At 42.9% G+C, this 16,532-nt stretch overlaps 1 protein-coding gene across 4 annotated transcripts in view; it reads right to left on the bottom strand.

Annotated features, from left to right (window-relative positions):
* The window catches only part of alpk1 (alpha-kinase 1), a 141,179-nt gene that overhangs the window by 113,876 nt on the left and 10,771 nt on the right, over positions 1-16,532 (bottom strand). The window lies entirely within an intron of this gene.

A 16,532-nucleotide genomic window follows, 5' to 3' on the forward strand; every position in this document is an offset into this window, starting at 1 on the left:
TAACATTGCAACAATCCACGCGCACGCCTGTGTGTCTGTCTCTGTCTCTCACGTGTGTGTGTCTCATGCGTCTGTCTGTCTGTCTCGCGCACGCCTGTGTGTGTGTGTGTCTCTGTCTCGTGTGTGTGTGTGTGTGTGTGTGTGTGTGTGTGTCCTGTCTCTCGCGTGTGTGTGTGTCTGTCTGTCTGTCTGTCTCTCTCTCTCGCGCACACACACAGGGAATGCACAGGAAGAGACTGAACACGTGCCGTGTGGCCCCACGCATGCGCACTTCACCAGAAGACACACACACACACGGACACCTGGACGCACACAGGGGTTTTATTAAAGAGGATACCTCAAATTTATGTAAAAGGAGTCAATATGGACAGTGTTGGCCCTTCTTCTTCTTCATAACTTCGGCACTTTGTGCTGGCATGCTGGATATCAACTTGTGGGCCCGATCCTGACCAATGCTAATCCATTCTTGCCTTTTTAGTGCTTGGAGTTTTTCCCAATTTGATGGCTTCTGGTTGTCCACCCACTTTTTGAGAAATTAGAACATTAGAACAATGTAGACGAGAACAGGCCATTCAGCCCAACAAAGCTCGCCAGTCCTATCCACTTATTTCAAGTCAAGTTTTGAAAGACCCTAACGTCTTACTGTCCACCACACTACTTGTTCTCTTATTCCAAGTGTCTATCGTTCTTTGTGTAAAAGAAAAACTTCCTAATGTTTGTGCGAAATTTACCCTTAATGGGGATCACTTAAATGACCACAGGTTGTCAATAGCATTAAGATCTATGGAGTTTCCTGGCCACGGGGCCAAACTTTCAATGTTCTGATCTCCTTTTTGCCTTGTGACTTGGCGCATCATAATGTTGGAAAATACAAGGATGATCAACAAATTGGGCCTGGATTGGTGGGATAAGTTGCTCTTGGAGGACATTTTGATGTCATTCTTAATTTACAGCGGTGTTCTTGGGCAGAACTGTGAGGGGGTCCACTGCCTTGGATGAGAAGTAACCCCACACATCAGAACACTCTAGACGAGGACAGGCCATTGAGCCCAACAAAGCTCGCCAGTCCTTTCCACTTATTTCAAGTTGAGTTTTGAAAGTCCCTAAAGTCTTACTATCTACCACACTACTTGGTGTCTATGGCTCTTTAAGTAAAGGAAAACTTCCTAACGTTTGTGCGAAATTGACCCTTAAGTTTCCAACTGTGTCCCCGTGTTCTTGATGAACTCATTTTAAAGTCACCATCTTGATCCACTGTACTGATTCCCTTCATCATTTTAAACACTTCAATCATATCACCTCTTCATCTTCTTTTGTTTAAACTGTATATACGCTCAGCTCACACATGGATTGTCCCAGGATGCTTCACTGTTGACAGTGGTAGCATTCACTTTTTCCTTCGCCAGACAATTGATTGCCCAGTCGGAAGGAGGATTCATCCGGAAGAGTAACTTTGTGCCAGTCGTCTGCTGTCCAGTCCTTGTACTTCCTGCAGAATGTCAGTCTGTCCTTTTTGACACAGGGCCATTGTCCACAAGTCTTGGCCTCCGTCACAGCCACCTGCTGCCATTACTGAGCAAGCTCTGCATGGGGGGTAATGCCATTCTCAGGCAGAGACGGAGCTGGCGCTTGTTGGACACTTTAAGCTGATCACTTTGTGCCAGAGCCAAAACAAGTGAAAATGGGTGTTTGTGATAAAGTGAATGTTTTACGCTAACAAAGCTCTTTGCAGTGAATTCATACACGCCTGATCACTCTGCACAATCATTGTCACCACAAAACCCGAGCCGTAAATTTTGCAAAACACAGCATTTGTGTCCCCGCCAAAACTTTTGGCCGCTACTGTAGGTTGGCACCCAAAGGGCTCAGTCTTTGCCAAGCACTCCACTGTTTGCGTGTGTCACTTCACCTGCCAGGGCAGACTGGGAAGAAATAAGAAAACGTCAGCCCTGCACCCATGAAGTGCCTCGCTCGGCCAGTCACCTTACAAAACGATGACCGCCTGTCAGCCCTTCATTCTTTACGACAAAACGCCAACTTGAAAAGACAGCTAAAGGGGAAGCAATCGCCACGTTTCACGTGAAGGCCTTGCACTTCTCCTACGAGGCAGCTCCATCGTCCTCTTCGTCTTCTTTGCGCTGCGTCCTCTGGCCTGTCCTTTGTGAAGTGCGTGTGACTTGAGACGCGCCGAGGCACAAGAACTCATTTACTGACTCGCTGTAAATAATCCAGGGGGGCTTCAGCCTGGCAATCGCAAATGAAAGGCCGGCTCAGCGCCCTGCAGGATTGTCTATTGATTTGATAAACTAAATTACAACTTAATAAAAATCAAAGTGTTCTTGCAAAGGAGATCAGCAGTTAACATAAAAGCCTTTCTTTCTTTATCTTTCTTTTTTTTTTTTGTCTTTTCCAACTACAGTGTAGAAATCGCAGGGGGGCTTTTAGAAATAAATCTTGGCTGTGACCTCGGAGGTAAACTAGATGTACATTACTTTCTGACAAGAATTAAATGAGGGCCTCGTGCATACAAGAGCAGCCCCTCTAGACGGCAACAGATGGGCCTGAATACGTCCCCTCCGCGCACGATCGGTGACATCTGTGTCGTCCAAATTCTGGTGGTCTCCTCCAATTAACAAGCAAAGAAAAGGGAGCTGCGTCCCCTTGTTAAAGCCTTGTATTCATATTAAACTTTGGAAAACGGGATTGGCTTTTTTGGGGAGGGTGGGCATGGGGGGGGGGTAGTAGCAGGGATAGCGAGAGGAAAGACAGAAGGAGGAGGAAACTCTCCATTTAAATTCGGGGGGCTTTGTATTTGTAACAGTCCCGGGATTTTACATCTCAAGACATTGAACTGAAGATGATTTAAACAGACGGAAAAGGCAAAAGAGGACATGGACATGAAAGGGGACACCTACTGTGGGTAGACAGGAAAGAGCCTGTGTGACCAACAGGTACGGGGTTAGGACATTTCAGAGGGTGACTGGAAGAAAAGGACATAATAAAAAAATAAATAAATACTTGTCAGACGCAGGAGGATAACTGCACAGTCACCAAAACAGAGAACCGCGAGGCACAATCAAGGACTGCGGAGAGTTCAAGAACCTGAGGAACAAAACCACAGAAACAGTTTAGAAAGTGTCAAGAGTTTAGGAATCCATCAAGTCGGATGAGGGGGACATCCTTTGGATGACCTTTCACCCTGTTGTATCATGACTGACAATGCCACGATCTCGGAGGTCACGCCCACTCCTGGAAGGTCCTGGCAACAGGAATCAACAACAGCACCGCCAGCAGGCACAAAATGGCGGCAATAAAAGAGCCAAAAAAAAATCAAAATCCTAACCAGAGGTTCTTACCCTGAATAAATGAAGCCAATGGGTACCTTGAGGTAAAAAACATCCCCAATAAAGAAATAAACGTTACAGAGAGAACCCCTAGACGACATGCAAAAAAAAATTCAAAACAGGACACTCTGATAATATCAAAGGCAGTACAGTACAGTATATAGATCTGAATATGATTTTGAGGCAACAAACACCACCATTGTTTAATTCTGTCATTAGCATTGCTAGGGGCGTGGCCTCTAAGGTCATGACCCAAGTGTAATCGATGTAACAGGATAAAAGGAGGGCTTAGGAGTTCAAATCCTCATCTTATCTGCGGACACCAAAACTCTAAAGAACTCAAAAAGTTATCGTTGTGCTCTTTTCTCAAATGTACTTTTGATTTTTGCGCTCTTGTTTTCTCGACCACAATTATGGTTTCTCATGTTGGGCTTCAGTTTTTTTTCACTTTCTATGTGTTTTTTGTTTTTGTATTTTTTTTATTTCCATCTGCCAGTTTTGCTCAAAACGTTTACCTGCCAGTTGGCTTGAAGAACATTATGATAGATAGATAGATAGATAGATAGATAGATAGATAGATAGATAGATAGATATGAAAGGCACTATATGATAGATAGATAGATATGAAAGGCACTATATATAGATAGATAGATAGATAGATAGATAGATAGATAGATAGATAGATAGATAGATAGATAGATAGATAGATAGATATGAAAGGCACTATAGATAGATAGATAGATAGATAGATAGATAGATAGATAGATAGATATGAAAGGCACTATATGATAGATAGATAGATATGAAAGGCACTATATGATAGACAGATAGATAGATAGATATGAAAGGCACTATATGATAGATAGATAGACAATCTGATTAAAATGCACTCTATAATTGATGTATTGAAAGGCACCATATTCATAGATAGACAACACTTTTTGTACCGATCTATCTATAACATAACACTTTTCATAACTATCTTTTATGTAGTGACTTTCATATCTATTAATTGCAAGCACTTTTAACATCTATTTATCTTTTATATAGTGCCATATGACGATGATGATGATGATGTTATGAGCACACACTGATACAGTGCATTGCTGCACCCACCACACGACAAACCAACTCAGGATCCAGATTCGGACCCGAGTGCAGCCATGCAACTGGTGATACCTCAGCACCACACTAGTGCCATACATGTCTATCTATCTTTATAGATATGAAAGGCACTATATAGCTAGCCTAGATAATTAATAGATATGTAACAAGATATGAAAGGTGCTAATTTATAAAACAGGACCAATGTGACAGACTAGCATAGCAAAGCTCCCGTCTATTAAAACAGGCTTAATGTCACAATGGTAAGTCCGTCTGTTTCAATCATGTCCTGCATTTTTGATCCTTTGTTCACCAGAGACGCCTTTCTTTCTTTCTTTCTTTCTTTCTTTCTTTCTTTCTTTCTTTCTTTTCTCTCTTTTTCTTTCTCTTTCTGCTTCTTATTGCCTTTCCTCGTTGAGGCAGTAAAAACATCTGCAACAATCTGCAACAAAAACTCCAGTCTTGTTTTCTGGATACCCAACATTCCAAAAGAAAAACCTACAGGAGTGAAAGCATAATGAGCCAGCAGTGGCCACGTCTACTACAAATAAAATTTAAAAAAAAAAAGAAAAGACAAAGTTAAAATGGCAGAATCAAAGGTCTGGTGGCCGTTTGGGTTTTTTACACGAAGGGAGGCAAAGGCTGCTTTAAACAGGGTCTTTGATGAAGTCTGAGGCCTTTGTGATGAACGTCTTCCTGACATGTCAACTCCATACAATGGCAGACATCTCATCACACCCCACATACGGGACCACAGAACCACCGCTGTTGCTCTCTTCTACTAATATCGCTAGTCTGTCCAAAATCAAACTTAATACAAGACCGCCTAAACATTTTCCGGTATAAAGAAGTCCCTTCATGGCCACTTATTTTGGCTTTTCATTCTCATGTCTTGATTTGCCAGAAGAAAATTTCCTTTATTTCTGTAACACCTTCCTCGCCTAATTATTGTTTTAGAGAAGCCATTACCTAATAGCTCCTTTTGCTTCTAAAATGTTAATTGGAAGGAGACTGGCAGGGTCTAACGAGCGCTCCCAGTCCGCCCACTAATCTGCCCACGCAGTCCCGTGTGCCTCAGCGCACGCCCCCCCATCCATTGTGTGCGCTAATGAAGGCCCTAAAGACACCCCGTGCCATGCATATGTATGACCTGACTGGGGCTGCTGCCACCGAGCCAAGAAGTGGATTAAGAACGCCAGGCGAGCAAATCCGTGTCGACGGCGGCCCATAACCCCCCTCTCTCTGCCATGAGCCCCCAAGTATTATTGAGTAATGCAGCCTCACAAACGTCAAGGTTTCTGCTACAAAGCTTCTAATAAAAAAAATAAAATAAAATATGACTGGATATCCTGCATCTGCATATCCGACAGGCGCAAATAAATGGGAATCAAATTCAGTTCCGATTCTATTCTGCCACTGTGGGACGAAAAAAAAAGAAAATATTGAGTGCTTTATAATAAACTTTGGATTAAGACAGATTAGTGAAATAAGAAGAAGAATTCTTCACATTTGTATAGCGCTTTTCTCTCTGCCCAAAGCGCTTTTTCATAGTGAGAGTGGAGCCACTTCAATCACCACCAATGTGCAGTACCCACCTGGATGATGTGACGGCAGCCATTTCGGCGCCAATACGCTCACCGCTCACGAGCTGCTAAGTGGGGAGAGAGGCAGCCAATCAGAGACAAGGGATGAATACACGTGGACACAGTTGGAAACTTGTGAAGGGCAAATTTACTTCTCACTTCATTCATAATGGCTAACACGGTACAACACCCTAAAGTAGTACTGCACACAAACATTAGAAAGTTAGACCGATAGACACTTGGAATAAGCGACCAAGTCATGTGGTAGACAGTAAGACTTCAGGGACTTTCAAAACTCAACTCGATGTTCTTTTGGAAGACTAGGGGGCTTCGCTCGCCAACCCCCCGCCTGTGCTACATGCCAGCCAATTCGCGTCTCTGCCGCTCGCGTTTGTGGATTTCACTTTCAACAAACAACAAATCTTTTAATTCTTGTGGATACGCCTCTTCATTGGGAAGAAACACTACTTTTACCTGAGGACAACATGAATTAGACGATCTACAAGTCTACGACTTAAAGATTAAATCCGAACAATCTCTTATATATATTTCTCTCTGCTTCCACTTCAAACCCGATTCCCCCATGACCCCATTGGTGTCACATCACCACCCTGTATCTAGCCTGACCGCGTGACCTTTCACTTTGGTGGTGACGTGACACCAATGGGGTCAGGAGAGAGAAGTGGGGAACGCGGCAGTCCGAAGGAGGAATAGGAATCGAGAAAAGCGGCGTGGGGGTGTATGGGAGGCCGCAGGCAGTGTGGGGAAGGGTTTGGAAGAGGAGGAATAGGAATTGAGAAATGCCGTGTGGGCTGTGTGTCGAGGGTTTGAAGAGGAAGCAGGACGAGCCAGAAGAGAAATATATATCAGAGATTATTGAGTGCAAACTGATCGCTATCCAAAATTCTGAAACAATCTTCATTCCCAGAATCTCTCTCCTTCCTTCCAACACCAGCCTCCCTTTTAAATTTAACCGCACACAATACGCACTCAGATTCGCCTTCTCCATGATTATCAACAAGTCCCAAGACCAAACGTTTGCAAAGATTTCCGTTAATCTATAACAACCAGTCCAGCCACGGTCAGTTGTACGTGGCTTTTTCTAGGGTTAGATCTTTCGACTCATTATCTGTCGTCTCCAGCAAAACACCAATTCACAACTGCGTCTTTCAAGAACTATTTCTTTCTTCTTGATTTCTGAATTCTTTTCTCACCGTTTTCCGTTCCTATTCTTATACCGCCGTATGCTACGGCGGGTCGGCTAGTATCTCCATACTTCTGTCATACCACCTATGTCCATATATTCAATCTCATTTAGCTTTTCCCTTTTCGTCCATATCGCATTGACTTTTGATTCCGTGTTTGGAATGACATCGTGACAATGCAACGTATAACTGCCCGTGAGTGAATATCATTTCTTTCTCTCTACAAGAACTGTGTCTAACAATAGCTCTCACACAAATGAGAAATGATTGAACTGTGTGTGTGGTTGTAAATGTTTTAGATGTGGGCGGGACTTTTCCAAATCTCTTTGCATAAACTCTTGAAATTTTCTCTCGCAGGATTTCATTTTCACCAAAAAACAAATCTTTTATTTCTCGTGGGGAAATTGGGAAGAAAGACGACTTTTCCCTGATGGCAACACGAATTAGACGATCTACAAGTCTCCGACTTAAAGTTTAAATCCGAACAGTCTCTTTTTGATGTTCCGTTATTTCACTGAGTAATAATTTCCGTTTGTTTGTGCTAATGCAATCTTTACTATCATTTTTTTTAGAGACTTTTGAATTTTCCTACTTCCATTACCTCTGACCTGCTATGCATGTGTATCGCACCAATGTCTTTGGATTCTTTACGACGTTCTACTTTTTCATCTACTCTTTGTCTTTCATTTCCGGCCCCGGGCGTGGTTAAATCTCTTGGCACAGAGTCTCGTCTCACAGGGCGTCAAAGTGTCGCTCTGAGAAAGTCACGTCTCGTCTCTCTTCCCAAGATTTTTTTTATTATAATAGAGAGAAATAAATGGACAGGACTGGCGAGCTTTGTTGGGCCGAATGGTCTGTTCTTGTCCAGATTGTTCCAATGTTCTAATGACTAGGGGGGCAGAATAACCAGGCTGTGGCGTGCAATTTAGCCAGGACATTGGGAATCACCCTACTATTTACAAAGGATGCCCAGGGATCTTTAGTGAGCACAGGGAGTCGGGACCGCAGGTTCTACGTCTAATCTGAAGGACAGTGCCATTTTTACAGCCCAGTGTCGCCGTCACTGCACTGGACTTCACATTCACACCACAGGATAAGAATGGTAATGGCTGGCCAGCACTTGGATGGGAGACCAACCAGGGAAAGCTTTGTTTGCTGCTGGATTAGGTGTTGGTGAGGTCAGCAGGGGGGCACTAATCCTGTGGTCTGAATGTGCGTCCCAATGCCCCTGTGCTATAAAAACGGCTCTGTCCATTGGATGAGACGTAAAACCCGCTGTCCCAACTCCCTGCCATCGCATCATCCAGGCGGGTGCTGCACATTAGTGGTGGCTGAAGTGGCTCCACATTCACTGAAGCACCTTGAGCAGTGAGAAAAGCGCTACATAAAATGTCAAGAATTATTATTATTATTAATCACACTTTTGTCTTTGTCCTTAAAGAAAATTTTTATGCTCATCCAGTTTACCCAACTTCTACTTGTATTTGTTTCTGGTTACTCCTGGTGGCCCAAATGGCTCTCACACTGCATTGTCATTTTATATAAGGGTCCTGTCATACGTCTGTTGCCACTGGCATAGTCTTTGGCTCCTAGGTACCCTGACCAGGATAAAGCAACTGTAGAAAAATGGGTGGATGGTAAAAATCTATAAACATTCAAAATCATTTGTGGGGTGGTCACCATAGTATGTCAAGAAACAATAAACAGAGGACTGCTTTTACTACTTCACCAAACCCTTCCATTGTGTTTTTTTTTTAAATAATAGGCCAGTTGTAAAATCGGCTTTTGATAGAAAAACCTAATGCGGCCTCATAATAGGATAACCGCACAGGCACGCAACAAGTGTGAGAGGCAAAGCTCAGGGGGGCTCCTGCTTGTCATCGAACACTGGCGTCAAGGCAGAGTCGTCTCCCTACGGGCTTCCTCTGACTCCGTCAAAGCCGTCCCCTCATCATGGAAGCATGCAGCTCAAATCCAAAGGACAGAGAGAAGCGAGAGCTCTCACACGCCGACAACAATAAAGAGACAACTGCCGAATTACACGCTCACATGATGCACTTCTTCCATGACCCAAATATCAGAAACAAGCTGTCCCTCCCTATCTATAGATCTATCTGTCTAGAATGTAAAATCCAATGTCTGTCTGTCTGTCCACTTTTCACGAGAGAACTGCTTAATGGATTTAGATTGGGTTTTTTTTTCTGTAATTTGCTTGAACATTCCAGTTGATTTTGTGACTTCTCTCATCGCGCTAAGTATTATAGTTTGATCGCGGCACCAATTATTTGCACAAATCCGAGAGACATGCTGTGGGCCGAGTGAGTGGAGGGGGAAACGGCACCTCAGGAGGTGGGAGCCAGACAGAGCCCTCCACACTCGCGCTCCAGCCTCTGTTCAAGTTGGTCTACGTCTCGCCACGTGTTGGGGTGCACCTCACCTCCGCTTAGCTAGTGATGCCGGTTTGTTCAGCAGACATCATCATCTACAGATTGTTAAGGAGTAACGTTTGACGTTTTTGAGAGATAAGAGATCAGAGTTCCATGTGTTTTACTGGGTAGCTGCTGATTGCCACACATAAGACGGCCATGTGCTTTTCTCCCCACGCGGGGGGACGCTCTCTCGTCAGAGCTGAACACGATCGGTTATAATACCAACGTCAAAGCAACATGTGAACCCAAAATCAAGTAAAAACACTTGTGTAACATCCAACGTGCACCAAAAGTCCACAATAAGACTATTCAAGGTAATTCTTTTTTACATAATGCAGCGTATTTACATAATGCTGACTAGAGTGTGAAGATGTGAAAGAAGTTAAGTTCGCATTCGAGAATCACAAACTAATGAAAAATGCTAAAGTGCAAGTGACAACAGTGGATTCAAACATAATTTTACGTGAGATGCTACATTGAAGGAAGAAAGATTGCTAAGAGTTCAAGCTTCCAAAGGGATGATGGTCTCCAAACAGACCCACAAACCTGGCCAGACTCTTCACCGACCTGACTAGGGGATAGGCCTCGCCCCAGGAAGCCTGAGCCCAAACTCCACAGGCAGGTTTTCAGTCTGCATGGGCCCAAAAATGGAGAATGGGTTTTTAAGGTCCTAAAATATACACAAATGTCAAAAAATATAAAAAATACAAACCTCTAGTTTGAGACACACATTTTTTTAAAGGAAGGCATTTATCTGTATGCAAAAATGAGGCAGAAAGGCAACCCACAGCAAGCATGTCCTAAACTGTGATCCAGTAATTGAAACTAGAGACAGATGCAAAAAAAAAAAAAATCCGGAAAATCCAATACTCACAACTAACTTTCACTTCATCAGTCACAATATACACAAGAATAAGAAAATGTCAGAGAAAATAAAAACAACAAGGAAAACAAACATAAACCAGGAGGCACACCCTGGCTGACATTTGTGTCTTTCCACATCGGTGTTCAGAGTAACTTGCCATCTGCTGGCTCTTTTTCTCATTAAAGTTTCTTTGGGCACCACACCTGCCCTGTGCCATCTTTGTGGCACCTTTGCAATTTCTTTTTTCGGCCGCCTGCTTCCCAGGAAAATATATTAGCTAGGAGCTACCGAAACAGCAACAGCTCGAGCTTGGAATAAGATGGCTTTGTGGTGAAATGGACAATAACATCGATGTGGCAGACGTTTTTAATCTAATAAAACACACACACACGCACACACAAATCAATGGACTTGGATTCTGAGTGTGTGGCGAAGAAGCAGGTGATCACGTTTTTTTAAAAAGAAATGCTGCCACCTGCTGCTTATTTAGTGAAATGCACTCAGTTTTCCACAAACTTAAGACAGCCAGTGTGAAAGACAGAACAGTAAAACCAATTATTGTGATTTTCAGCTTTTCAGTGTGCAAAAATAACAACCATATGATTAAAAATAAAGAGGAAAATCTTAATTAGTTGTACTTTAAATGCAGTATATCAAAAGACAGACAATGCTTCAAGATATTAAGTGCTAGATGCACCGATCAAGCAGGCTTAACCAATGACAGGTCCTGAGAGGTCCAACAATGCTGTTCTTCAACAGCGATTATGATTTTGTGTTTTTGGCCCTCAGTAAAGTATCCTGCTATGAAAACCACAGCATTAAGTTAATTGTGGGACACGTCACACATTTTAAAAAATGCTTAATGATTGTGATTTAAACAAGAGGAAAAAACGGACAATAACTGGAACTGGCACAAAACGAAACTTTGAGATACCAGGAAACTGTTCACCACTTATTATTAACTAAGGCGGCATAAAAAGTACTTTATTCAGCGATAAGACGCCGGCATATCTGGCATAACGTCTGATAAAACTCGGCAATTTACACGAGTCGTATAATCTTTAGAATGCGGATGTGCCACAGACGATCACCTTGAAAATAATTTACAGGTTGCTGTGTGGCTGAAAGACATTTTAAGATAAGAATGTAATAAAGATAAGCACAGTAAGTAATGGATCAAGACTCTGGAGATCAGGCACCCTTTGGTGTTTTCTTCAAGGTTTTGTTCTGCTTTAACCGAAGGAGAAAAAGTACAAAAAAGACACGGAGATGAAGCACAATTACTACAATAAGATGGCCAAAGTGTGTTACTGGGAGTTTGTTTAAACTATTGCCCCTGCACGGCAACGCACAACACAAAATCACATAGTCAACAATTCAGAGGTAAGTAAGGACTGAATATCTGGAACGCTCAGGTGAGAAGTCAAGCAGAATGAGCCCTTTTATTGGCTAACTAAAACGATTACAATATGCAGGCTTTCGAGGCAACTCAGGCCCCTTCTTCAGGCGAGATGGAATACAGAAACTGGAGTTCCCTGTGTTTATATACACACCAGGACAAGTAACTACATTGGTAAATCTTTAAGTGAGACATCCTAAATGTAAAAAATTAAAAGACCTCTTCAGGCTAGGATTCATTTAACAAGAGAGAGAAGAACAACTTATGGTCAAGATCTTCGGATAAGATAACTGTCCAACAAAATCTTTAGAAGTTTCTGAGTTTTTCCATACAATGTGGATCTGTAGACAGGTTGTCTGTGTCAGTCTGAGAGATGCAAACAATTCTCATACCTGGCCATAAGACCCATGTCTCTGTTCAAACCATGTTGTAATGTAGTCAATTTTAGCATCAGTCTGTCTTCCCATTCTTTTCTCTCTTGCTGTGTTCTGAAGTTGCCCATAAGTCCTGTGACTTTAAAGTCCCTCTCACAGTGTCCATGTCTGTTGAAGTGGGCCGCTACAGGAACATCTGTGTTGCCACGTTTAATGTGTCACTTGTGTAAATTCATTCTCTGGCGGAGTGTTTGTCCAGTTTCTCCCACATAGAGTGCAGCGTCAGGACATTTCATGCAGAGAATTAGGTAGACCACATTAGATGATCTGCAGGAAAATGATCCCTTTATGTGATGTTCTAGTCAGCAAGTGTGGTATAACTATACGGTCTGTATTGTAAATGTGAGCACACGTTTTACATCTTTTTTGTAGGCAGGGAGATGTGCCATTTTCTGTTGCTTCACTTACGGAGCTTCGGACAACTAGTTGCTGCAGGTTTGGTGATTGTTTGTATGCCAGGAGGGGAGGTTCAGGAAAAACATTTTTCAGCGTTCGGTCATTGTTTAGCATTGGCTGAAGTTCTTTTATGATTTTTCGAAGTGCTTCAAGATGAGCGTTGTAGGTGACAACAAGGGGGATGCGGTTCTTGTTGTCTTTGTTTTTATATTCCAGAAGGTTGTCTCTGGGTATGGCAGTAGCTCTTCTTATTTCAGGGTCTGTTGTTTTGAGGGTATAACCTTGTCTGATGAAATCTTGTCTAAGGTCCTGCAGTTGTTTATCCCGGTCTGAGTAAATACAATTGTATCGTATTGCTTGGCTGAAAATAATGGAGCACCTTATATGCTTGAGGTGGAAGCTATCACTTCTCAGGTAGGTCCGTCTCTCTGTTGGTTTGTGAAAAACAGAAGTTACAAAGGTGTTGTCTTTCAGTTGAACGGTGGTGTCAAGGAAGCTGACTTCTGTTTTAGAGTAATTCAGCTTCAGCTTTATGTTGGGGTGAAAAGAATCCTATACCTCAAACACCATGACTTACCTACAGAGTCAGTTATACAAATGATAAAATTCACTCTGACACATAAGTCATTCTCTTTTGGACAAGACTTCTACTTGCAACAAATGGAGACTGGAGACAATGGGCTGTTGGTTTGCACCTCACTATGCAAACCTATTTATGGCAAAATTGTAGGAAGATTTTATGTGAATGTGTGTCTTAAAACCAATGTTGTATCTCCATTACATAGATGACATCTTCATAATCTGGAGTGCCAGCGAGAAGGACCTCCTCCATTTTCATAATGAATAGAATTATTTTCACCCCAACATAAAGCTGAAGCTGAATCACTCAAAAACAGAAGTCAGCTTCCTTGACACCACCATTCAACTGAAAGACAACACCTTTGTAACTTCTGTTTTTCACAAACCAACAGACAGACGGACCTACCTTAGAAGTGATAGCTTCCACCCCACGCATATAAGGTGCTCCAATATTTTCAGCCAAGCAATATGATACAATCGTATTTGCTCAGACCCGACAGACTGGGATAAACAACTGCAGGACCTTAGATAAGATTTCATCAGACAAGGTTATACCCTCAAATAAGAAGAGCTACTGCCATACCCAGAGACAACCTTCTAGAAAAAACAAAGACAACAAGAACCGCATCCCCCTTGTTGTCACCTACAATCCACATCTTGAAACACTTCAATTTATAAAAGAACTTCAGCCAATGCTAAACAAGGACCAAACATTGAAAAATGTTTTTCCTGAACCTCCCCTCCTGGCATACAGACCACCACCAAACCTGCAGCAACTAGTTGTCCGAAGCTCCCTAATTAAAGTAACAGAAAATGGCACATCTCCCTGCCTACAGAAAAGATGTAAAACATGTGCTCACATTTACAATACAGACTGTATAGTTATACCACCCTGCTGACCAGAACATCTCATAAAGGGATCATTTTCCTGCAGATCATCTAATGTGGTCTACCTAATTCTCTGCATGAAATGTCCTGATGCTGCCCTCTATGTGGAAGAAACTGGACAAACACTCCGCCAGAGAATGAATTTACACAGGTGACACATTAAACCTGGCAACACAGATGTTCCTGTAGCGGCCCACTTCAACAGACATGGACACTGTGAGAGGGACTTTAAAGTCACAGGGCTTATGGGCAACTTCAGAACACAGCAAGAGAGAAAACAATGGGAAGACAGACTGATGCTAAAACTGACTACATTACAACGTGGTTTGAATAGAGACATGGGTCTTATGGCCAGGTATGAGAATTGTTTGCATCTCTCAGACTGACACAGACAACCTGTCTACAGATCCACATTGTATGGAAAAACTCATCAGAAACTTCAAAAGACTTTGTTGGACAGTTATCTTATCCAAAGATCTTGACCATAAGTTGTTCTTCTCTCTCTTGTTAAATGAATCTTAGCCTGAAGAGATCTATTCATTTTTTACATTTAGGATGTCTCACTTAAAGATTTACCAATGTAGTTGCTTGTCCTGTGGTGTATATAAACTCAGGGAACTCCAGTCTCTGTATTACATTCTGCCTGAAGGGGGTGCCTGAGATGCCTCGAAAGCTTGCATATTGTAATCTGTTAAGTTAGCCAATCCCGGTTCCTCCCCGTGTGGATAGCGCTTTGAGTACTGAGAAAAGCCCTATATAAATGTAATGAATCCATCCATCCATCCATTTTCCAACCCGTTGAATCCGAACACAGGGTCACGGGGGTCTGCTGGAGCCAATCACAGCCAACACAGGGCGCAAGGCAGGAACCAATCCTAGGCAGGGCGCCAACCCACCCAGATGTAATGAATTCTTATTATTATTTTGCTTGACTTCTCACTACATTCACAATGGCTAACACGATACGACACCCTAGTACAACAGGAATGCTCAAGGTGGTTTCCACAGCTACTTTATTAGGTGCATCGCCCCCAAACTCTGGAGCACCTCCCACTGTAGTCCAATTCTGTAGTTGTGAACCCACTAATCGTATTGCAGTGCAGACCAGATCAACCAGCCTGAGACCCTTAAAAAATGCTGGTCTCAGTGCAGTACCAAGCAAACCCTGCAGTGGTTTGCACGAGGTATGAATGTTAGCCATCAATAGACCGATCTAAAACAGGAAATGCTGTGCATTATGGGAAACATTTCTACCAGCAATTAGGCAATCACAGAATAAAAATAAATCCACACATGCTCACGAGTTTGCATAAAAGAGCTGGCACACGTACCAGTCAATCAGATCGACAGCAGCTCAGAGCCTCACAATTAGATCTGACAGCAGCTGACTACGTGACAGATTCACTTGTGATTGGGCACCTCGCCGTGCTTACAGAAGCTCTCTCTTTTCTTTTCACTTTAATAAACATTTTTGTTTGTAATAATTAATGTTAGGGCGGCACGGTGGCGCAGTGGTAGCGCTGCTGCCTCGCAGTTAGGAGACCCAGGTTCGCTTCCCGGGTCCTCCCTGCGTGGAGTTTGCATGTTCTCCCGTGTCTGCGTGGGTTTCCTCCGGGCACTCCGGTTTCCTCCCACGGTCCAAAGACATGCAGGTTAGGTGGATTGGCGATTCTAAATTGGCCCTGGTGTGTGGGTGTATTTGTGTGTGTCCTGCAGTGGGTTGGCACCCTACCCAGGATTGGTCCCTGCCTTGTGCCCTGTGTTGGCTGGGATTGGCTCCAGCAGACCCCCGTGACCCTGTGTTCGGATTCAGCGGGTTAGAAAATGGATGGATGGATAATTAATGTTAAGATTTGGCCTCTGGCTTGTTACGATAAGTGACTATTTTTATTTTTTAGGGAGTTTCAAACTGACCCGAGCTTCAACTGCCTTTCAGATGAGCTGTGAACTTGAGAGATGTCACACGGTGAGCACCGAGGATCGAAACGTTACTTCTGGTCGACTAAATCTGTGAACGTAAGAGACTTTCAGGAACATAATGTGGGATATATTAAATATTCCTGTGCTCAATACCACCAAAGGAGCCATCTTACACCATATCGGAAGAACAGCTTGTACAAGGATGGCAAAGGTTGAAGATTCAGAGCAAGGACAGAAGTAAGGTTGAAATATTTACTTTCAACTTTTTAAGTTGAAAGAACCGTCACATCTCATATCAAGTTATGGCAAGTGCAGGTATTAAGGCACTTTGTGCGATTTGTGGAGAACCAGCTCAATCCTCCGACTTCAAGTGCTATTTAATTCTG

The sequence above is a fragment of the Polypterus senegalus genome, chromosome 7, assembly GCF_016835505.1.
Source record: "Polypterus senegalus isolate Bchr_013 chromosome 7, ASM1683550v1, whole genome shotgun sequence".
NCBI lineage: Eukaryota > Metazoa > Chordata > Cladistia > Polypteriformes > Polypteridae > Polypterus > Polypterus senegalus.